The following is a 25601-nucleotide window of genomic DNA, read 5'->3' as shown; positions in this document are numbered from 1 at the left end:
TACACGTGTACAACAGGCAATAGTTTACGAAGTAAAGCAAATTTGCTCAAACACATTATGAAATAAGTTGTTTTTTTTTGTTGCCTGATGCAAAAAGAAAGCTTGCAGGGTTCTCATTTTCCATGACTAATCTACAAGAGACGTCTGTGTGATGAAATATAATTTACTTTAAATTTAAGGGTTCTTCGATACACAGTTTTTTTTTCTTAACTTTTTCCACCAGACTCTGAATTTATTTCGCATACAGATTCCACGTATGCACAGCAAAATGAGAGAGGAACAGGAGAAAACATTAAAAGGGAAGGTTTGGTTGCAAAAAGAAATGCGATTGCATGTCAGAAAGGAAGGTGTGGACCAGGAATCGGGTCTTTCAGTTGTTGCTACTATATGAGGAATCACAACTTATTTGTCCGACCATTTGAATCAACACAAAGCCACCACAAATAAAGTAATCTGATCAAAGTTTCTCTATTTTTTTCAAAGTATATCACAGAAAAAGTAAATATTATAATGTCATTTTTCACATATCACTCATTAAATGTCACTTAAAATTTAAAATACACTTTTGCACAGGACACTTGTATTTAACGTCTATTGCTTTAACTGGAATCCCATTAGGAAGTGATCTCTTCACAATTAATATTTAAAGAAGAGTGATTTTAAAATGCAATGACTATATGTATGGTCAGTATTGTCATAGAGATTGGAAACATGTGATCCTTAAAGTTCTTTTCTATCTAATGTGAAAGCTGCTTTTTGATTACATTCCATTTGCTTTCCAGCAATTCATCTTATGAAAGGACACTTGACACAGTGATGTTTAACAGAACTTAGACATGTTTATCCAGTAGTTCTAGCTGAACGAACTTTTCCTGCAGCCTGATAAGCATGACATTAGCTCTCATCTTCTCAGCTGCGTGCAGATCTCTTTGTGTTTTAAGCACAAAGCAGCTGCATCTTGATAAATTCTTGGACTTTGTGTTTGAGCTGACCTGTCATCATTGCTCGGAAACTGGAGGCATCTTCATCTCACCTCATTTTTCTTACAAATGGTGATCACAGTCGGCTGGACATGATAAAAGGTCTCTCATTTTGGTACTTGGCACGTTTATGAAATAGTTCATGAGGGTAAAAATCCCCCCTGCAATGAGAAACATTCAACAAGATGACAGGTTTAAGCTGAAATGTTTTGTCTACTGTCCTGATTCAGTGTTACTTTGTCTATAATTTTTTAGCTCAGTATGTTTTTGAGGGATTTCTATTGACCTCAAGAACTTTTGTAGCAGTAAGCTTTTGGTAAAAATATGACCAGTAGAACTGATGTTTATCTCTCTGAGCAGCTGCATAGGGTTGTCCTTCTGATGACAATCGTTCTTGCAATGACATACAACCATGTGGTAAATATCTCTTGATTTCCAACCACATATTTTACAAATAGAATCATGAGCAAAAAAGTGTTTAATGCTTTTGATGCAGCTTTCATTTCATCCCAATGTGACTTTGAGTCAAGTAGGCTGTGTGACAATTTTGTCTACTAGGGTTCCTGAGTAAGAAGCTAAGAAAGAACTTAATAAAAATAGAAATAAAAGCCATAGTTTATGGATGTAGTGAAAATTTAAGGAACTAAGACTTGTTGCCTTGATCAGTTTCAGTAAATCTTTTTTCCCTTTTTTACCTTTTTTTGAATAATATGAATTTGTAAATATTATAAGTGTTATGAAATTATTCCAGAGGCTTTATTGAATATGATGCCTTCAGTGGACTTTCCTGTCCAAACTAATTTATCACTTTCTGGCAGTGCCAAATATCTTCGTGATTAGAAAAGCATATTGCAGGTGCTGTGGGATTTATTACCTTACATTGCATGTTTCCTCAGAAATAAGTCAACAAAAGTAATCTTGAAGGTGCTACACTGCAGGCAAAAACAGGTAACGGGAGTTCTTACTGCTTTTTAAGGCTGATTTGATGCACTGTTGTGAGAATAATGTTTCCTCAGCATCTTTCAGTTCATTGTTTTGGTTTTATGATCTGCAGCTTTAATATGTTTGTTGACTTCTATAGCTCTGCCAACACATTTGATAAGCTTCAGTATACCTGCCAAGCATCAAATATCAGGTGAAGTTAGCCACGAGCCAATAAACATAGTGAAGCATTTAGCGACCAAATAGTTTTTTTTTCCTCTGGAGATGGTGGCGAACCAAAAGGAACAAAAAGAAGGAAAAATCTGGTGGACGTGTAAATAGGCCATGTTTGTCCTACCAGCTGGGATAAAATATTCTAGCTGTTTCCACTTCACTGAAGCAGCCAAAAAGTTGTTCAACTAAATATTTCTCAGCAAGTAACAGAGCAGCTGAGACACCCTGAAAAGCTACGAAATTAAGACAAATCACAAAAGGCAGCAATCAGCCTGTTCTGCACTTCAAAAGAATGAATACCTGAGATGTTGAAGGTAATTGTTTAGTTTATCTGCTGCTCACCTGGTTGACTTTTGAAAAAATTAAAAACATTCAACATGGGTCTCTGGACACAGTGGAGAAGACAACCTCAAACAGATCAAACCTTTTAATTACTTTGTAGATAGTTTTTCTGTCAGAACTCTGGTGACCTTAGTGTATGTGTTTGTGTGTGTTGTGTTGGTGGTGCAGATGATGTATTAGGTTGAAGGCTTCCCTGCAGATGTAGACTGCAACATATCATCTCATGTAATGTTTGCCACATTGTGCACAGGTTTGGTTTCTCATGTTAATCACACACACGATCCAAATTTCATTTTCTTGACTGATGGAATATTTCAGTTATGCATCACAGGCCGCCTTTTATCAGACATAAAAGAATCTTGAACAGTTAATGATCAGTTGCAGACATCTCTGTGCTTCCTGTCAACAGCAGAGAAAAATGGGGTGCTGTGTCGCCTAATGCTGCTTGACAGCTGGTTTGAAATATACTGTATCTACATGATGTATTTATTTTAAGCCGGTTGTACACTTTATGCCCTCTGTACAGCCGAGCCAGTATCAACAGTTATCGATGAGCAGCCGGTTCATCTGCACATTAAAGAGAAACAGACTGACTGAATGGGCTGCAGTTGTTGGGCAATTAGTGCTTAATGGTTTTACTCCACAGACTGTATTGCATCTTAGAGATGCAGTTTTAAAGAATTCCTTTTAAACACGTCAACAATTAAAATTTAATTGTTGGTCAAAAATACAGTGGGCATTTCTTTTATATGCAGATAAAACTGTTTCTAACCATTGACAATAAAGTTGGCTGCAAAATCAGCTCAGATGCTTTCAGAATTTGACTTTACTTAAAACTGGTATTCATCAACTGGCTCAACAAAATTCTCAGCATTAGACACAGCAGATGAGTTGCAGACTTCCACAATAAATATCCTGTTACATTATTATCTCCTCGTAGTGAAGAAGTGTCGCTGAAACATTTCATGACTTTAGTTTGAAAGTTGTTGTAGTCAGAGTCTTGCTGCTTCTAAATGTTAGCAGCGATTCTGAGGACACATTTAGGTCACAGCCTGTGTTTGCGTACTAGCAAAAATCCTAGCTTAGCATTAGCATGAGCCTCGGGTAGCTAAATAAATCAGACAACTTGATGTGCCAGAGTTCATCAACATGACTGTTGCAGTTAGCAGTTACACAGCAGCGAAGTGCACTTGGTTTATGGACTCATATGGGTGGTCAGCAAACACACCTGTACCTCCATCTCATTAACTTTTGGTCCATACTCAGCCCGAATCTACCAAGACATAGTTACAGTATTAGAAGACAGAGTTTTTTTTCTGACTCAGAATGGTCCTTTAGGGGATGACAGTTCACTACAGTAAGGTAATGGTGTGTTACTTTAACAGGCAGAAATCTCTGCCTTTTCCTATCATTTCTCATCATATGACGAGCAAAAATGTCCATCATGCTGGAGTAAATGAAACCTTAATTTACAACAATGGTTAAAAACAATTATTCTTTCTCTATTTTTATCATTTTGGTGCTGGCGATTTCCCTTCTTACTGGCTTAAACCTCTTTGTTGGACATTAAAAAAAAACCCTCAGACATAGAAAAGGTTTCAGCACACATTTTAAATCTATCTTGTAGACTTACCACAGGGCGTTTTATTGGACCATTTTTCATACATATGAAAAACTAAAGTTCTCACAGTGGAAGACGTCACAGGAGTGAGAACAATCAACTTCATGCTCCCACACATTTTCCATATGTCTCCGTCCAAGTGCAGACCGCAGAGTTCCTGCAGCTGTGTGCATAAAAGCGCTGAGTAGCAGCTAACTAAGGCCAGACTGAGTAGCCTCTGTGAAGACCAGCCATCTCCCACAGTGGAGAGATGTCAGCAGGATGGAATGAAGCCGGCCTGAAAACCAGGGAGCTCCTGCTGGAAGCTCCCCTCAGCACACAGAACCACAGTTAGAACTTATCCGAGGCTCTTCTCAGCTGCATCCTATGACTTATGAAGGGCAATTTCTGAACACTGGTGTTTTTGAGCCACGCTATCAAGCAGAGAGCTCTGTAGTTACTTAATGAACTGAAGCTTTTTTAAATATGATTTCTTTAGACCACCCAAAAGATGTTCACCACTGTGATTACATTTATGTCTATGAGATAATACTACACATGGTTTTCTGTTTCCCCTCTTAATATGTGGTTTCTAGTGAGGTCTCATCTCAAGTTTAAATGAAAATACATTACAGGGTAAGACCGCAAAGATCTCATTTGAGTCTTCCACTTCAGTCTGACACTGTTTCCTACATTTAAATAGCACTAATTTGTTTTGGCAATGCAAGAGGGAAGAATGAATCCTGCATTTCGTTGGCAATATTTTTAGCTGAAGGAGATTCTGCATTTTTGTGCTGCACATCAGTCGTATTTTTGGTTTTGCTGAGGCCAAAATAACACTCAGTTTTTCATCAAGACATTGATCTTTCCTTACTATGTTAACTGAGTACCACAAGTGCCCATACATACCATAAAAACCTACTTAAGGTACTGAAAGTTCCTTTTTAGTGCGCGAGCAGATATGGTGGAAACAACAAATGAAATATGTTGTTTCTAATCATCTGTTTGAACATTTTGCAACAGGGCAGATTCATTCATTAAAATGATTCCCCTTTTAGTCTTATTAGTCCGCCAAGGAGCGTGGCAGAATTATATGACGATTGGCGTGCGTTTGTTTGTCTGTCTGTGCACAACATTACTCAAAAACGGAAAAACGGATTTGAATGAAATTTTGAGGGAAGGTCAGAAATGACATAAGGACCACCTGATTAGATTTTGGCAGTGATGCAGTTTATACTCTGGATTCATGGATTTTTCTGGGATTTCCTTAGCATTGCAAGATAGCAGCATAGCGTCACTGTAACTATGACAACAAGTGAACACTACATCAGCTGCCTGCAATTGTGATCCTACAACAAATCGACCGCTGCGGACTTATCGGAAATGAGACAAGGAACAATTGATTAAATTGTGGGGGTCCCATCAATTCCTGCTGCCCACTACATATTTAGGTCACGTGATTCGGTATCCGTACATAATGTACACATGCATAACACACGCCTGTGCTCAGCACAAGGTCATTTTGTTTGTGGGTACATCTATATTATATGGCCACATTCTATGTTGCTGTGATTTCTGATCATAAATAATAAAAAAATGCTGCATTTCTACAAAAATATGCTGCATTGCTGACAGTGCCATATGGGGGAATGAACAGCCTTGGCAGAGTACCGCACTCTCTCAGTGCTTTTCTAGTTATATTTATTTAGAAATGTATCTAACTGACAAAGACTAGCAGCATACATTTGTAATCATTTACAGAAGACGGGATTGTGCTCTGAGATTCGCTATGTCTTGTGTCCTCATTAAATTTAAGTGGGTTTCCTGATTTACCACAGTATGTATGGTTTGAAGCAGGGCTTGGGATGCAGATGTGGGATTTCCCATAAGGTAAAAATGAGTCTGAGGGATAGAAGGATTATTGACAAGATAGGAAATGAGAAAAAATGTCTGCATCAAACAGACTGTTATTTAAAAGTCATAAGCTCCAATGTACCATAGAAATGTTCCAAATAAAACACAGAGTTTGCATGAATGTCATCAACACCCCAGGGAGGATTACAGTCTAATGCAGACACAAATGCTCAACATGATATCGGAACTGACACATTCACAGCTTCTTCTTTCTGGTAGATTTTCGTCATTTGGGACTGTGCTGATTTATTCTAGGACACTGTACACTGAGTGTTCATTGCAGTTAAAAGCTTATGAAAGTCTTCAAACTTCACTATTATTGTAACAATAATATTGTGCAAACATTTGAAATAATCCATTTGTGATTTTCTGAAAAGTACATCAAAGGGAAGCATAGAAACGCCACGCTTTGCCACTGTCAAAAAATGTTCTTCATAGTTAAGTAATCATGGCAAATAGAGTCAAAGGTAATGAGTTTATTTTAAAACTCTGACTGCAGAAGATGACATCTGCTTCTGAGTTTTCTCTGCGGCTTTTCAGAAAACTCTGTGTGGTTAATAACCCCTGAACATCCTGACTTCACTGGGATCACTGAGGCGTGCAGCAGCAACAAAAGACACTGCTAATGCAGTCAATGCATGCTTTATTTTTCTTTGTCTGTTTTAATTGACAGTGATAATTTCTCTCCCAACTGAAAAAGACCATTAACTCAGGAAATTAACTGATCAAAAGGAGAGAATGAAGCACTCACAAAACTGAAGACTAAATTGGATTGTGACGCCTGTAGCACCTGACACACAATCACATACGTAGTTTCACTGTTGTTTAAGCAACAGTTTGAAGTGTAATACCTTATCTAACATGATTAAATATTGTTTCTATTAGTCATTCTACTGTTCTTCCTGCTCCTGCGATGGTGATGTTAGTTAGTTCACTTTGTTCCAAACTGAAATAGCTCAACAGAATATTGAGTGGATTGTCAGAAAATTAATCAAAACATTGTAGAGAGCACCTGCTAATCAGAGCTTCAACTAACAGTAAATTTTTTTGTCAGTCTGTCAGTTATTTTCTTGATTAATCAATTGGTTGGTTGGTCTATGAATTTTGCAATTGTTGTGGAAAGATTGTAATCAAAAATTAAAGTAATCTAGTAGCTCTTTCGTTCCTCAGATGCTGAGAGTGCATGAAGACTCTTGTGTTCACTCTGTCAGCAAACAGCAGAGCAGTTGGTGAGCTTTGCTGACGGTTAAGACATTTCAGAGTCAGCAAAAGCAGCTCTAGAAAGAAAATAAACCTGGTGGACTGAGAGGCTGCCGATCTTTCTGAACTGAACAGCCATTAGTTAATCAGGTGCGTTGTAGCAGTCTGATCAAGTTAGTTCTGGCATGTAAAACTGAGAAGCCATCTATATTTGGGGAAAAGGGAAATGGTTAAAGGAATCGTCTTCACATCTTACCAGTCTTTTCTTTACACCTCCAGGTTCATGAAAACCACAAAATGGATCTTGTCCAAATGGGACCATTAAGATGTGGCCATATTTGCTGTGATTACTTACAAAAGAAGAGACGCTCTGCAGCTGCGCTTTGTCAACCTGAGAAGCACTATATGATTAGACTTGTTACCAGAATTTTCAGTTTTTTTGTACACATTCAGAATCATTAGCTTGCTGTCATTGCTGGTATTTTTGCTGTGATTTGCTTTGTGCATATGCTTGTTAGTTATTCTTGAAAAGGCTCATTATTAATTGTGGCTTTGTAGGTAATTCTAGCGTAGAGCAGTGTTACCAGTTTTAGCTTACTTATAACAACCATTTGACTAATGGCTTGAATTACCAACTACTAGTCAACTCAGACTCTGACTTCCTCCCACAGTCCAAAAACATGCTGAGGTTAATTGGTGATTCTAAATTGTCCGTAGGTGTGAATGAGAGTGTGATTGTTTGTCATTATATGCAGCTCTGTCTACCTGCCTTCATCCTAAGTCAGCTGGGATAGACTCCAGTCCCCTATGACCCTAATGAGGATTAAGTGGTGTATAAATAATGGATGGATGGATAGTCAACTCAGAAAATGTTTGGTTGGGACTCTAAGAAGAGTTAAATGCTGGAGTTGTAACCTGAATATAAACTAAATGCGGCCTCTTTACCACACAGGACATGGCAGATTATGAACATAATAGATCCTGGTAGATCTCCACTGTGCCCTGAATATAAATTGACCGTAGGGACCTATAGGCTTTTGCAGTCTCAAAATATCTAACTTCTGGTCACGTACCAGTAAACAGAAAACCACAACATGAAAGCACAGGATCTGTGAGATTTCCACATAAAAACAGAACCACAGATATAAGCAGAAGCTGTTCAAGTTCTTTTTTGGCTGTATACTATTACCATTACTATTAATAATAGAGACTAAGTTTGGGGTTAAAGCGAAATGTCTGCTTTGTGGTTGTATAGGAGGCTCTGTTGAACCACTTGCCCAGAGATCAAATTGATTTAATCTAAAGAAAAGGTGGGATTGGAGGCTCAAGATTAATTTATATTTTCATAACAATAACTAAGGGACGGTTAAAAAAAAATCATGACAATAAGAATACATATCCAGTGTTTTCTTCTTCTTAGTTCAGACACAGGATCAATACTTACATGATATATTCATTACTGCACTGTTAAATAAACCATAAAAGGAGAAAAAAACAGCTTGATGAAAGGTGGCAGCAGTCCTGTAATCCATAATTTCAATTATAATGATATTATCAGCAGTGATGATTGATTGTTGATCTTATTAAGAATACTGAGTCCTGCGGTTGATTAACTCAACACAGCTGTTAATAAAGAGTCACATTTAGTACAGATCATTCACCAGTGTCACTGTAATCCCTAAATTAATGCCTGGACGTGCAGATCCTCTAATCTGTAGAGAGCGCAAGCTCATTAGAGCTGCCACTGAGAAAACAAAGGGAGTAGATCTGTACATGGTCACTGGTTTTGGTCGAAGCCACTTTCAGCTGTAACTGCGATCAGAAGCTCTCTGCAGATCTGCTGGCAGGCCTGAGAAGTGACTAGTAAGGGCTTTGTGGTGCCTTCAGAGCCATATTAGTTCATGTTTGTGTGAGCTGTGACACCTCTGGTCTGCTCAGCGTCTGCACATGGCCTTTAGTTTGACAGTGAGGATGTAATGCCACATATGAGGGTGCATTTCTGTCTTCTTTTTTTTTTTTTTAATCCCTGCTGCATGTTAGTTGTCACTTAGATTACCAGTGTTAACTTTATCAGCATAATGAGATGTTAAACAACATTTGGAGGTTTCTAGACACATAAGTCTACCACAGCTGACCGCTTGCTGACAATATTTTGTTAAATGAAAGTATTTAATTTATTCTCCCGTTAAATCATCTGCCTGTACCAGTAACTTGCTGTTATTCTGCACTTTAAACAACCCTCCAGTCCACTGAAATTAATTTTTCTGATATTTGCCACCACTTGACCAGCTGTGATCTTAAAAACAAACCAATAGCAGATGGAGTTTCTTACAACTGTCCTACAAGTGTCACAGGCTTGCAAGAGTTATAGTAGGTCATTAAAACTAATGAGATCACGTAAGAGGGAGCTTCTCGCTGCTGCCGTGTTTACGAGTTACTGACAGTTTGCTGATAATAAATCTGGTGATCCTCTCTGGAAAAACTTCACAGTCTAAAGTCTAGATAAACAGATATGGTTCAGTACAATATTAGATTGTGACTTGTTCATTATGTTTACTAGTGGATAAGTTGTGAAAATGACAACAATCTGAATTACAAGGTTTATAAAAAGTATTCCCCTCCTCTGGAAGTTTCTGTGTGTTTTGGCTTAAGTGGATTTAATGTGGCTTTTGTGCACTGATGTCAAAGAAACCACAAAAACTGTCGCTGATGCCAGAATCAAGAGGCATTACAGGTTCATAAAATGGAGAAGACAAAGCCACAGTTCAGTTGGGAGAGAAATAAGACAGCAAAGGACTAAAAGAGGCCACAGACCAAAGAAAAGAATCCCAAGAAGCCCAAAAGAAGAACCAGTTATGTCAGTTATTCCGTCTACATGTCACCACCACCTGTCTGTCACTAAACTGTCAACCAACATACATGTCAGACAACATCTTCAAGACCTTGTGACAAAGAATCTTGAGATTTTTGAACTGTTTCTTTGTTTTGCTACATCTACCAAAATCCACAGAGGCTGTGACTGAAGTTAAAAAGATGAGAAAAGGACAGCACAGTCGGATTGTTGAGTAACTGCTGTATTTCTGCATTTATAACACTTGAATCCATTTTTGCTGTTCTTTGTCATTACTATATTAGATCAAAGAGTTTTTTTTTTAAGTGTGAGTAGCCTCCACTCTGTGATATAAATGCACAGGTTGTGTGATTATGGGTCAGGTCTAGATATATTCCTAACAACTAATTTCCCTGTGGATTAAATGGAAATTTAAATTTCAACCAGTCAACCTGTCTGAAAATAAGGAAACACCCAGAACCGGTAATTATAGTGTTCAGTAATCATATTGTATTTTAAATGTGGCTAAAATTTGTGGCACTTAGTGTCATGAATATGAACACTGCCTTGCAGAGTGTGACCAAAGCCAGAAATGCAGGTACCAGCAGTCTTGTTTCCTTGCAGATAAACGTCCACATGTCTGTGCTGGATGTGGTTAGCTGAGCTCCACTAGAGCGGTTGTATGTCAGTTTATTCTGAACTACTTTTAATATCTGGGTCACCGTGTGGGGTCAGAGGTTTGCCGCTGTCTGGTGGCTGCATAGACGACATCATAGACACAACAGTTTGCTGATAATGTACAATGATAAAATTAATAACAAGAAAAGCACTCAGAGTGTGCAGTACTCCGCCAAGGCTGCTCAGTCGTTGTATGATTTCCAATCAGTCCCGATAAGTCCGCAGCGGTCGATTTGTAGTACGATCACAATCATGTCACCAAGCAGATGTGGCATTCATTTGTTGTCATAGTTGCAGTGACGCCGTGTCATATCTAGCAATGACACAGAAAGCTATAACAAATCCATGGATCCAGACTATAAGCCGCTGCCAAAGTCTTATCAGGTGGTCCTTGCATCATTTCTGACCTTCCCTGAAAATTTCATCCAAATCCATTATTACGTTTTTGAGTAATGTTGCTAACAGGCAAACAGATGGACAAACATATGCCAATCATCACATAACTTCTGCATAACAACTGCATTCCTTGGTGGAGTAATAATTTATTTACTGGGCAGCATTTCATAGGTGCCAATATTTAATTGTTCAGTCAAGTAATCACACACGTCCACCATCACAAATGCGGCCTGTTATTTGTTGATCTCTACTCTGAAATTAACATTTCCATATCAGCTAAAGTATATTTTCAGTCTACATAACATCCATCAACAGTAACAATTTCTACAAATAGAAGATCTGTGGTGAACCAAACTATTTCCATGAATATTCTTAGGTGAAGCCAGTGACGGTTCCAGTGAAAACACAGTTGGGAGGATTTTAGGAAGAGGACAGTTAGTAGCTGGATGAATCTCATCACTTCAGCCCGTTATGAAGGTTTTAAGAATCTGGTTCTTTATTCCATCAGACAGCTCAATGTGATGGTGGCACAGGAGTACTGTTCTGTAGAGTCTGTATGACACTGGTAAACAGGCTGTTAGAGGTCAAAGTGACAAATCTGATGTCAACAGAATGATGTAGATTATTACTAATAAAAAACACAAAGTCCACCCTGTTTGACAGGACAGATTGGAATCATGACTGATGCAGTCAGGACTTAAATGTCACACCACTGTTAAATGAGATCCAAGTTGCAGTGAGTCACTATTGTAATCATGATTCTGGCTGAAACAGAGACATTTAGTTCATCTCCTTAGTTTGCCAGAGTGTGTCTGAAGGACATTTTTAAACATAGTACACTATTTAAAGGGTATTTAATATTTCCATCTACTTCTACAGTACAGAATATGAACACAACAGCCATGACTGTAGTCTGACTTCCTCTGTTTAGGATTCCCTAACTAGAAAAGATCCAAGAGTACACATGCTGGACTTCATCTCAGCAGCAAGACTCAGTAATTTCATACCTTCGTAATTAAACATAATCTAAATCATGCTATCAGTACTGACACAGACTATGTCTAGATGCAAACACACACAAAGTAAGTGACTCACTGACTCCTTCACTGTACACTGGTTGTCCTCTTTGGCTATATGATCAAAATGATCCTCTCTAGTTAACTCATCGGAGTTGTATAATGATATCTTCCATGTTAGATGCAGGGCATAAACACACATGTACACAAACAGGGAGAAGACCAATGGTGAAGTCTTTTTTTTGTCTGTAATACATTCATGTTTGGAAAAAGAAAACTGCCGCATTTATGAGTATAATGATTCATTTGAGGTGAACAGTTAACTGTGAAACCAAAAGCTCTATGATTAAAGTCTTCTGTGCAAGTCACACTGCAGACACTTTCTTTTTGCAGATTACAGACTACTAGACCGAGTAGCATGTCCACACAGTTGTAAGGACTGGATGGATCCGCTGTAATTTGTAGGAAGGAAGGTCACTCTATGAACTAGCAGAGTAGGCTCTCAAAGCAGGAAAATAAATGTATCTCAGTGCACAATAGAAATGAATCCACAAAAGAATCCCAAACAGCCTCTTCTGCAAACAGAGTATCTCAAAAATTCAATTGAAAGAAATGTGAATTTAATGAACTGTAGCCCAAGGGTAAAGTTGTTTTATTACTGACTCTGCTGATTTTTTCCTCAACAGAAATATTCAGAGTTGACATCTTCAGGGTGCTCGTTATGTCCAAACTCAGCTCAAAACACTAAGATAATAATTGTATTGTCTTATAGGATTGCAAAACTTGGGAAACACCCCTCTAGGACTGAGAAATCATGACATTTTTGCTTGAAAAGTGACACAATCACACTGTAGAAATGTTTCCATACAGCTGTCAAGTGAATTTGAGCCGCACTGATCAAATCTCACAAAAAGAAAATGCGAGTTAAGCTTGTTACGATTAATTGCTTTGGAATGAATAAACTGTAGTGTCGTCAGTAGGTGGCGGTGTAGGCTACATTAGCTGTAATAAACAGAGTAGAGGAAGCCAGAAAACGAAGCCCCAAATAAGCTCAAGGAAGAAAAAGAAAGAAAAAAAAGTTCTATAACAGAAAAATGAGCAGTCTTTTCAAATTGTTTTCGGTCAAGAGAGTTGTAATTGTTCTGTCATGTCAGCTGGTATCAGTCATGTTAAACGCTGTCCGGAGATAAATGTTTGCTATGTCCGAATGTATTCGAAAATCCCCCATTAAGCAGAATGTACATTCTCGAAAAAGTAAGAACCACATGGAGTGAGCACGAAACTTTTTGGAGAAATTTGGAGTCTTTCTTTTTTTTCAAATCTTGCAGTTTCCATTAACTTTTTCTAATGCCATACTTCAAAAACATATGATGTAAACACAGCTGCTGTTCAAGCTAACCAGTATTGAAAGACAATCCATTTACTATCATGAGATGAGTTGAGAAGATGGCATTTTTGCTTTCAAAATGCTTAAACCAAACAATTTTCAACAATTTGTGGCCTTGGACTGCTTCCTGTGCATTACCTCAAAGACATCTCTAAAAAAACTTAGCTTTCAGGTCAGGTTTAAACCTTTTCTTGAAGCTCAGACTGTCTTCTTAGTGTAATCTGCATTGTGATCTTACCCAGCTCATATTTTGGTAGCTTGTTACAGCCACACATTGAACAGACACGTAGAGGTGTAGCTCTTAGGGTGGCAGATGTCTGTCAGACTTTCTTGTTCCCAACACTATTAATCCTAACAACACTGGTGGTCTGACCTTTTCTATAGCGCCCCCATCAGGTTGACATTTTTGCATTTTTATGATACTTCAACTTCTGGATGTATAGCCGTGAAATTTGGTTCAAACTTCATGATTTAATGATTTTCCGGATCCCCCGACCTTTCCTTTAGTGTCACCATGAGGCTGACATTTGTGGATTTGAGTCAACACCTAGTAAATGCCTTGAAATTGAATACAGATATTCATGCTCCCCTGAGGATGACTTGAAATAAGTTTTTGGTGATCTCTTTGCTTCTCATTTTAATTTGTCCAAGACTCTTTATGACCAAATAACTGTGAAGCAATTAGTTTCCATCAGTCTCAACTATATTTTGTGTTTATGGTGAAGTAGGAAAAGTTTGCTAACGTTGTCATTATTAGCACGTTAGCGTGTCGACACTGGCATCAGATTAAAGCACAGCTGATGTAACTGCAGCCTCACAGAGCTGCTACATTTAGTAGGAGACATGGTTGCTTAAGTGTTTTGTTCCATGTTTGCAGACATTCCTCAGATTGTCTTGTAATCATAACTGCCATTTGTTAATAGTTTCAGTAGCAGTGGCTTGCAAACGTCTGATGGTTTGTGTCTGAACCACATGGACTGTGTAGCACAGTTTAGTACATGTGAAACACAAGTGGAGTCTTAAATTAAAAGGGGCCACAGTGTGACCTATTTTCTCGGTTCCACACACATTTTCTTATTCCTTCTGGCCGCCCTCAGACCCGATCCTCAGGGTCTTCTCAAGCTCAAGAGAAGATTTGATGATGAATGGTGACAGATTTTATGAGTCAATCCTCAGAACCTCTTCATCACATGCTTGAACTTTTTCAGACAAACGTATACATCTGCTCTACTCTGTATTATGACATCCTGAAGTACAGGCACTTGTTGTCTTTGTATTTTGCAGCTTTGTTTACAACACGCAACCATCCTGCAATGAAAAGTGACAAATCTACTTAGCTGTGTTGTGTCATTAGATTAATCAGGATTTATTGTCCTGTTGGTCCGTCAGCTGTACTCTCTGAGATCCCCTTTTCTTCTCATTATAGGCAGGAGCTCGGTTTGGATTTTGTTTTTGTTTTGTTTTTCCTTAAAGAAGGTGTAAGTGGATGTCAAAGCGCATTTAACACTGTTCACAAACCAGAGTCCTGCATGGAGCCATAATAGTATTGAATTTGTACTTTAAGAAAAAATATCAACATATATGAATAATAGCGTATTATTATACATTTATTTTTATTACAGCTGAAAGAAATTAGTCAGCAACTATTTGGATAATCGATTTGTCATTTTTCAAACATAAATGCTGATTATTTAAAGGATTTGTTGCCCTTTGGATAACTGTAGTATTTTTTTTTTATGTCTTTTTGGGTATTATACAGACCAAAGGTGACCAGGTAATTAAACAAATAACTAGGAATAAATTTAAATCAAATAACTACTGATTGCATTGCTAATTTTCAACATGGTGAAAAAAAATAAAGTTCACTTTGTGGTATGAAGAGGCTACTTAACTGCAACTCATTCTTCTTCATTCAGGCTTCTTTTTCCTCGGCTGAACAATGAATTGGTTTTAAATCGAAATCCTGATTTATAACAATGGAATTAGGAAATGGCAAAGGTTGCAATTTAGTATATCTGATAGGCAGTGTAACTTTTGTAATTGTATGGTGTCCTCCTAGTGTGACAGTCACGTTTTTACTGGTATCTCATGTGGTCATTCTCCATCACACGTTTTAAACTATTACACAGTGAATATTGAAGTGAAGCCTGACTTTTATCACAAATTCTTTAACCCATAGTGCTGAACTGTTTTCTATAACAATAAAAAAACACAGTTTTTTCATCCGATTGTTTTGCATGCCTGTCCTGCAAATTGTGTTCTACACCAAGACAAAATTTATACAGTGGCACTGAAATGATCAGCTAATTATTTGTTTAGTAAATTGATAGAAAATGTATCTATGAATAAATGTAAGTATCAAACATTACCGATAGCTTTTTAGTAAATTATTTTTCAAAGTTATTATTCAATAAACCAAGAAAAAAAACTAAGTGAATGGAAATTTTTTGTTAATTGCAGCCCTGGTCCACTGTTGTGCTGTTGGACAACTTAAAAATGTCACCCAATGATTGCAGACTTTCTCCTGCACAGAGGATTTTTTTAATGCTCATTATCGAGATTTTAACAGCCCCACAAAAAAATCACCAGAGACCAAATGATAAGAATTAAGGATGGAGTATATCTATGTATAAATGTACACTACTGTTCAAAAGTTTGGGGTCACCCAGACAATTTCATGTTTTCCGTGAAAACTCACACTTTTATTCATGCGCTAACGTAATTACACAAAGGTTTTCTAACCATCAATTAACCTTTCAACACCATTAGCTAACACAATGTAGCATTAGAACACAGGAGTGATGGTTGCTGGAAATGTTCCTCTGTACCCCTATGGAGATATTCCATTAAAAATCAGCCGTTTCCAGCTAGAATAGTCATTTACCACATTAACAATGTCTAGACTGTATTTCTGAATCATTTAATGTTATCTTCATTGAAAACTACTGCTTTTGTTTAAAAAATAAGGACATTTCTAAGTGACTCCAAACAGTAGTGTATGTATAGTTTTAAGCAGTTTTGGTTAAATTTACTCAAAATAGGCATTTTTTTCAAATGGCTATAAATGACAGAAAAAGGCCACAGTGACTAATTACTGTATGTGAACAGATGTTTACCGTCATGGCCACCACCCAGAATGCTCCTTCTGAGTGGAACAACCCTAGATGGTGATAGATAATATCTGTGGACATCGCCAAACTTGGCAAGGTTTTGCCTTTGGAGACCTTAGATGTCTGCAAAATACTTGCCAGCAGTCCATCCAGTAGCTGCTGAGATATTTCAGTGTGGACCAGAGTGGTGGACTAGACTGATGGCTCAGTGTTGCCACCATCAGCGCTGAGCTGCTAGCGTGAACAACAGAAACCTCCCAGTGTTGCAGTCACTGTGTAAAGTGCTCAGTAACCTGTTATTGTGGCATCCTTGAAGAATGTCTCCATGACAGGACCTCACAACACGATCATCTTTTTAGAGCTCCCAACAAACCATAAACTGTATATCTTAACCGGCTTCACAGACTCACTTAAAAGATTTAAGCTGATACTTGCTTTATCCTCGTCTAATCACATTAAGATTAAACTGTGGAGGCTGCGTCCGTATGGTGGCATGCTGCCTGCCTCCCCATCTGAGCTCCCAACACAGTTTTACATTCACGTTCTGGAGTCGACTACCACTGATATCACACGTTCTCCGGCAGCAGCTTGCTTTCATTTCAGTCCAAGAGGAGGGCTGGGCGGTCACAAATGAAGAATGTGTCTGTTTCCTGCTCATCCCATCTGTTAAATGCGTGAAAATCTATCTGTGCAAGAAAAAATAGTGCCTAAGCAAGGAAACATTTCCTTTAGGAACTGGAGATTCTCTTCACTATTTCATATTTGTCACTTTTAATAGTTTACAGGATAATTATTGGAACTATTGACTCAGTAAACGTGCCACAGATTTGTTGAATTAAGTTCTTGGATTCAAAAGAGTGAGACAAAGCTGGAGTCTTTTCAGAGGGATTACTGCGAGTTTAGACGGATGATGGAGGACTAATTTCCTCCAATATGACATATGATCATTTAAGCACATTTGACAAAGACCCTGCTTTATTTTTGCAGGAGAAAATCATAAATCATTATCGCAAAGTGAATCTAGCTGAACGTCTGTCCGCCGTCTACAGTCCTGCTTCACTTTCCTCTCATTGCCCGGCTTTCCCCTCTAATTTTCCGGCTCAACCGCAGGCACCGCCGCTCTGTCATGACTCCCAGTAACAGAGGCATCTCATTTAGAGGCAGCAGCAGCCCAGCTCTGCATCCATTAGTTACAGTGGAGGGAGGGAAAGACTCGCTGCCAGGGGAGGGAGAATGACGGCTATTTAAGGGCTGGAGTTTAAAGCAATGGGTGTCTGACCTAAACACTCCTCACACTTAAAAGACATTCACTCCCACTCTCTCCCTCTCTCTTCCCCCCCTCTCTCTGTCTCTCTCCCTGCTTTTGACTCACTCCCTCTCTGTCAGCAAAGGAGCTGAACTCCAGCCTGAGCTGTGAGGGGAGATAAGGAGCTGGATGAGGGAGGACTGACGGCGCTGCCACCTTGCTGGAGAAGCTGTGACACAACAGACACAAGCATCATTTTGTTGGCTTGGAGGAGCTCTTAGTGGAGGCGTGACAAAAAGTAGATTCCGCCATTGCAGGTAAGAAGAGATATTTATGCATTTCTCCTTGATTGCATTCTACAAGAGGTGGATTTCTTGACTTTTTCTTGACTTTTTGTCTTTTAGTTGCAACTTAGTGTCTTGAGCAGGTTTGCACTGATGCAACATGACCAGAAGGCATTGATTATAGTTTATTGGAGGTGCATTCTTGGTGTATACTGCAACTTCTTCCTCAGTCAGCAGCCAGTGCAGGGATCAGAAGTGATGACTGACTGGCTCGACCATGTGGAAGAGTTAACCCTCAGCTTTGATGCGCTCAGTAGAAGGGCCAGACACTCACAAATTTTGTCAGGTTGTAGATCAATACAGCGAAAAATGAAAATAAACACTGTCCATCTGTGTGTGTTTATGCATAGGGCCAAAAAATACACAAGTACCCCTCTGTCTGGTGAGGTTTTTGCAGCCCGGTGATTCATCACACAACCAGTGCGATGCAATTCAGGTTTCATTGTGCATCATTTTTCCATCATGGAGATTAAATGATGGGAAAAGAGGGAAAGGATTTGCCAGTGTGGGCAAAGAGAAAAACGTACTCCATCCATTCAGTCTATTAGCTCTGCCTAATTGAAATCTAAGTCTGGCTTACGGTCGTTTTAACTTCTGTTTCATCCTTTGTGTGGTGGGTTTGAGTCACCGCTTCTGTCCACATTCAGCAGGAATGAATATTTCAGCTGAAGAAGATCATAATCACTCAGTTTCTCTCATGTACAGTTTTATCCTCAATTCTTCAACTCATATCTGAAATGCACCTCATTTCCCAGTGCGCAGTTACTCAGGCTGGGATGTTTTACAGCCTGCCTGCTATGTGCTGGCTGTTGTGGGATGTGTCTGTGCAGCAGAGAGAAAAGGTGTCTCAGTGAACAACCCTCCATGAGGGACAGCTGGTTTGGTAGCTGCAGGGCTGCACTGTTTCCCTCTGCATGACCTTGACACTGGGAGCAGGGGGCTGATCGTAACTCAGCATCACGCACCTTTTATTACATGCAAAATATGCTAGATTCTTTTTCCTGATGTCCCAATTCCCAGTATTAGCTGAGCAACTGAGCTGTGGCCTCAAAGGGGTGATGGTTAGTGAAGGTGTTTTAATGGGTTTAATAATAATTTAATTTGTCTTTCTGTGACATTAAACTTGTGCTAAAAACTTAAGTCACAATTTTACAATACACATCGGATAAGCTGATGTATATATTTATATTATATTTATTTTATTTTTATTTATATATATATATATATATATATATATATATATATATATATATATATATATATATATATATATATATATATATATATAAAATATAAGTGCATTTTCTGTCAGCTCTGTGACTGTCGGCATGTAAGACCTTTAACACTGTAAATCTGTCAGGCTTCTAAAATCAGGTGTGTTAGTTATGAGCACAGATGGCAGTTTGTAACTCAGCTCTGATGCTCCTGATCATTTACCAGTGAAGGGATTTATTCTCATATCCTGCACAGCAGCAAAATGAACACACGCCAATCAAAAAAATTATAATTTCTTAGCAGATTAATTGACAAAAAGCATGAAAAGTGATTGTTTTAGATGGATTGCTTTGCCCAAAACTCAAATATAATAACTTTACTAATGTGTGTTCAAAGAAAGCAGTAAATCTTCATTTTTAAGAACCCAGAACGGCTCATTTTTGTATTATTTTTGCTTGAAAATCACAAACATGACACTTAATAAAAATCATTAATGGCAGAGAGTCTCGAAACTAAAGTCTGAATCCTGTTTAGGCTCACCTGGGGACACAATAAAACTCAGGGTTATTATTCCTAAAGGCCTATTTGAGGATATTGCCATGCAGCAGTGGAAAAATGTGCAATCTGCTAATGAAGTGCTGTGTTTTCTGTTATTGTATCAGCTACAGTTAGCTTCCCTGCAACGATTTCCAGCTGTTCCATGAGAAGGCTTCGCTCTTTGGAGTTCATGGAAAATAAAAATGTTTAAATCTCACAGACGGATAAACAAGCACGTGCACTCGTTTAATGTCGGCTACTGACCAGAGTCTTGACACGCTGCAAATGCTTTCCATGAGGAGTGTGTCCAGACATGCTGCACTTGTGTTCTTCTCATGGAGTGTTTCATCACCAGCAGCACCCATCAGTCGGCACGTAGACGCGATCAGAGACGACAAACCTACAATCAGATCTACATGCAGTAGCACTTTTTTTTTGATTATGTGGACAAGTACCTCAGTGGCTTTTTTTCCCCCCTTTGACTCGGCAAAACAGATGTCGTCAGTCCAGGGCCAACATTCCCAGTTTGTCTTTTCCACGCGGGAAAGTTCCATTCTGGCTGCCAGCATGGGGGAAGAGTACTGAAGCTACAGTGACTGGATTATAGCTTAGTGACCAGGTTATATTTATTTCAATTTTCTCTACAAATTGTCTTCCCATGTCCCACAGCTAAATAATATGTCCTTGCTCAACCCCAAGCCGGCTTTGAAAAGATGTATTCTTGGCTTTTTGCTGTAAGCACCAGTGTTCTCATCCATTCAACCTCTGTTTAAACAGGCTGTCTGCACCTTTTGAAAGGTGGCAGTTACCTCAGTAAAACTCCTCAGAAGATATTAAAGGTCTTAAATTTTACAACTTAAATATTTTGTCTTGCCTGCTGTAGACTGACACATCAACATAAAACTTTTTAGAATTTGGTCACTGGCTGTCAGGAGACTATATACATCTTATGTGAAATTGTTTGTTGCCACAGGAGAATGTTCTATTTAGTTTCTCTGTGCTGTCAGACCTTCAGCAAACACTGTTGCTATTGCCAGAGTTACTGCACAATTAAACATGTTATTTGAGGTGTAAACTAAACGATACGTCTCTGCTGTGTTGGAGCAAATGCTAGTGTTTAAATTGACATTTTAAATAAGTTTATGAAATTTTAAACTTCATGGACTCAAAGTAGAGCAGATGCTTCACCCCCTTGAAAGGAGGCAGCTACAGTAGTCCCAGTGTCAGGTAAGGAAGCTTCCTGGGAATCTTTCTACTGAGGTTTTTCAAGAGGAGACTCACTGAGGGATTACAAATCTCATTTGACCTAGGAACATCGTAGAATCCTGCAAAAGGGACAAGAACATATTGCTGAGGAAAGGGACCTTTAGAATGACCTGCTTGTTCTGCTGCCACTGCAACCCAACCCTGGACAAGCAGAAGAAAATGGATGAATTAATGGAGTTAATGATGGCTCAGCACACCACCTACTTTTTAAAATCACCCTCAACCTTGCAGGACCAATGCTGACATAGATTCACCCATTTGGGAGTTATCTACGACAGTTACACTCTCTAATCAGAAGTGACCAGCCACCTCCTCATCCATCATCTTTGACTGTTACATTTGTGAAACTTTGCTTATTTTCAAATATATTCTGGAGTTTAATGCTATTGTTTTGGGATTTTTCAATTTTGGCACAGTGGTTCAGACTTTTGACAACTACAGATGTTCCCCAAGACTCAGTCTTTCTTTTCAGACCTTCATTCTACCCTCCTCCTGACTAACCTTACATTAGAGACTGCCTCCATCCTCTATTGTACTTGCATTGCCTCAAATCCAAGAGCTCAGGTTTCGGGCTGAGGCAACAGCTCGTGCTAATACAGCTCAGATTACCAGTCACCACCAGTCCTCGACCACACTAACACAAATACACTATAACACCTTTCCAAAACAAAGTTTTAACATGTTTTACAATAAAAAGCATATTTAAGACAAGATAGAATAAGAAAGTGATGAAGAACCAGAACCTAAGTTGCAACGAGATCAAATAATTTGAATCACTACAACTACCATCTTTTAAGAAAAGCTGAATGATAAAAGTGAGTTTTAAGAAGAGAACATGATACTGAGTTTGACAGCAAAGGTCCGACTTCCTCTGGTGACAAGATGAGAATAAGGAACCATCAGTAGGACCATGCAGAGGAACACTGAGGCAAGAACCAAACCATTCAAAGCCTTAAAAATAAGCAATAAAAACATAAAATGATTTCCAAAATTCACTTGTAGGCAGTGAAGGGCAAGAAGGACTGGTGTGATGTGGTTGCTTGTCTTAGTATGTGTTAACAACCTGGCAGCGGTATTTTGAACCAGCTGGAGTCTTTGGGTGTTTTGCCTGCTGGTAGCAGAATAAAGCGTATTGGATGAATGTCTCGGAAAAAGTCTCCCAATTCAAAAGAGCCCTCTGTAGCATAGGTGTCAAAATCTGTATTTGCAAGTTTTGTAACTCAGCAGCCAAACTGGTAACAAATCTGGGCACTCCAGATGAATGCAGAGAGAGCCATTGCTGTAATTTCAGTGGTCACTGGTACATAAAAACTGCATCTAAAGAATCAGCCCTCAAATGTGTTGAAAATAGTTTAAAAAGTTTGGTCGGGAAAAAAGTTAATATGATGAAAACCTGGCAGCAATTGTGTGAGAAAAATATGTTAAAAAAAACTGTGGAAAATTGGATCATTAAAAAATGGTAAAAGACTGAAAATAACAGCAAATAGCTTTAAAATAATACAAATTTTAACTAATTTAGATACAATAAAACAGGGTAGTTTAAGGTGACGCATTGTAAAATAACCAGTTCCTGTATAAAAACACAGATTTTTGACATGGATATTATTGGCAGAATTTGCCTATTTTTTATTTTATTTTTTAATGATTTATTTATTTTAGATACATGGTAAATCTGTAAAATAACAGTCAAATGGTATTTAGCATTTTCAGATCCATAATATATGTATTTTTTTCTTCCAAGTAACAGTGATTATCTGGAAAATAATAATTTTTGATGGTATAGTAAAGGTACGAAATATTGTTTTTAAAAAAAAGTTGTTTTGTTTTGTTTTTTTACACTGAAGTAGCCACTTGGCAACTCCTGTCTCACATTCCACTTGTCATCACTCTCAACCCCTGGTTGACTTTTTAAAAGCTTTTTTAGCTTTTTTTAAAAAATGTTTTTTATTATGCAGTAGGAGTTAAACTCAGAGCAGCAGATGGGCAATTTTAGCTCACTTTAGCTAACTTTTTAAATTGATTTAATCCATCCATCCATCCATTCATCCATCTATCCATCCATCCATCCATCATCCATCTATCCATCCATCCATCCATCATCCATCTATCATCCATCCATCCATCCATCTATCCATTCATCCATCCATCATCCATCTATCATCCATCCATCCATCCATCCATCCATCCATCCATCCATCCATTTTTTGCTGCCTATAGTTTGTATTGTTGTTAGATAAGCAAAAAAATTGCCGTAAGATCATATTCTTAATTATTTGCTATAAATATAAGAATAATATTTTTTGTTAATTAGTTAGTCCATTAATTTTGCAAGAAATACTTAAAAATGGTAAAATAACTATCATTAATTTCATATGCTTAATGATTTTCCATCAATGTTTAACCAGTATGACTACAAAAACGGTAGTAAATAGCACTCTTTGTATTTAAAGTTCTTTCAGATTCTTTTAAATATGGAAATGTTACTTTGCCCTACGTTGAAGTTATCACAAATGTCTTCTCACAGATGTATGCAGCAGAAGCCTTGCTGAGGATTTAAACGGATTCACTCTTTGCCTCCAAGGCAGCAAATTCTCAGTGTTGTGTCTTGTAAAGTTTTCTAGACACAGATCAGAAACATATCTCAAGACCTAGTTTTCAGATTTACAACTCCAGTCATAACCCACCTTTATCCTGCTACTCACCAGATGTGCAAAGAAGTCATGAAACTGAAGCTCAGTTTTATATCTGCGCTTTACCAGATAAGCTGAAGGGGAGCAGAATGCTGGCAGGAGGCACATGATGAAAGAGAAGTCGGGTCAAAGGTGCCGACAATAAAGGAAAGAAAAGAGGGATGATGAAAGAGGTCCACCTTCAGAACTAAATCTTCAGGCACTCTGGAGACACTAATGGAAAATATTTATCATCAGTCTGGTTTATGGAGGACACCATGATGCAAAATATAACAGTAAAAACCTACAACATCATTTAAGCGTCATGGTGTGCTCTGGTTTCAGGACACATACTGAGTTCTTCTTCTTCGGTTTTATTGGTTTTCTACAAAAATAGAGCTCTGGCATTCATTACTGGGAAATTTGTACAGTATTGGCATCTTGATATTTTGGAAAAGCTATAATTATGTTTGACACTCAGGCTCAAATGCCCTATTAATTTGGAATCTCTTTGAGATCATGAGATCATGGGCTGGGTGTAATCTTAAGAAAGTGATGTGTTTAAAACTGTGTGTATATTTCTGGCAATTTTTAGAAAAAAAATCAGCTGTGAGGGCTTGTCTCACATCCTTACTCACTGTGGAGTCATTTTTCACTGCAATCTAAAGTCCTGCACATCTACTGAAATAGCATCAGCATGTCTGGAAGGATGTGAGAACTCAAAAATGTCTTTGCTGTAGTGTAATAAAGTTATAATGTTATAAATCATTTAAGAAAACAAAGTTGAATATTCTTTGATTATTAAATAACAAAAACTGAAAAACCTAACATCAATACATATAACAGCTGTTACTTAAAAAATGGCTTGTAAGTAATAAAATATCTACACATTATAGATTTTGTACGATTTACATGTTTAAACTGCTATGTGTAAACACAACCCACGGCTCAATGTAAAAGTCCTTGAATTTTTGTCAAATGACTACTGGTTGCAGCTGAGTTACTGATTGCCTTCCTAGTTGCATTAATAAACACAGAATTTTGTGTTTTTTACAGAATCTGAATACAATTCTACAACTTTATTTAGCAGATGCTTTTAAGCGATGTACATCTGAGAGTAGATACAACACAAAAGATGGATCTAGTCAGGAGAAAACAACCTGGATAAGAGCCATAAAACAAGTTCAAGTGTGATAATAGGACTGTGGCGTCTACAGCAAGGGTAGGATTTTACTTTAAATCGATTTAAAATTTATTTTAAATTAATTAAATAGGATTTTTTGTGTCAAGTGCCTTTTGATAAGAGCAAACAACCTATTTTGAGGAGGTGTTTTAAATGAGACATGCAGAACAAAAGAACTTTAATAATATATTATCATTTTTAAGCTTTAGGTAATTTTCTCAACCAAATGACATGTTACAGATGGTTAGTTCAGGGACTGACAAAAAGTTCAAAATCAAATGATTCTTTGCTGTTTTGTGTTTTTACTGTTTGTGGCTCTGGTCAAATTTGTAGTGTGTTTTAGAGATTTAAAAAATAACGATAACATGGTGTGTCTTGGACTTCAGAAGGTTGAATGTGTCTGAGGGCTGCACAGTGGCGTAGTGGTTAGCACTTTCGCCTTGCAGCGAGAAGATCCCTGGTTCGCGTCCCGGCTTTCCCGGGATCTTTCTGCATGGAGTTTGCATGTTCTCCCTGTGCATGCGTGGGTTTTC

General features: G+C 38.1%; 1 protein-coding gene across 11 annotated transcripts in view; it reads left to right on the top strand.

The window, feature by feature from the left end:
- Positions 1-25601, top strand: part of tnca (tenascin Ca) — a 67452-nt gene that overhangs the window by 5600 nt on the left and 36251 nt on the right. For 2 of the 11 annotated variants that reach the window (XM_055019306.1, XM_055019307.1), the window contains exon 1: positions 17873-18171. The gene's annotated coding sequence lies outside the window, so the exon portion shown is untranslated. Of the gene's footprint in view, positions 1-17868; positions 18172-25601 lie in introns of those variants that run through there. The other 9 variants (XM_055019305.1, XM_035956061.2, XM_035956057.2 and 6 more) reach the window with 8 other exon arrangements.

The sequence above is a fragment of the Amphiprion ocellaris genome, chromosome 17 (assembly GCF_022539595.1).
Source record: "Amphiprion ocellaris isolate individual 3 ecotype Okinawa chromosome 17, ASM2253959v1, whole genome shotgun sequence".
NCBI lineage: Eukaryota > Metazoa > Chordata > Actinopteri > Pomacentridae > Amphiprion > Amphiprion ocellaris.
Note: the sequence above shows the minus strand (reverse complement) of the source record. Positions and strands in the feature narration are given on the sequence as shown.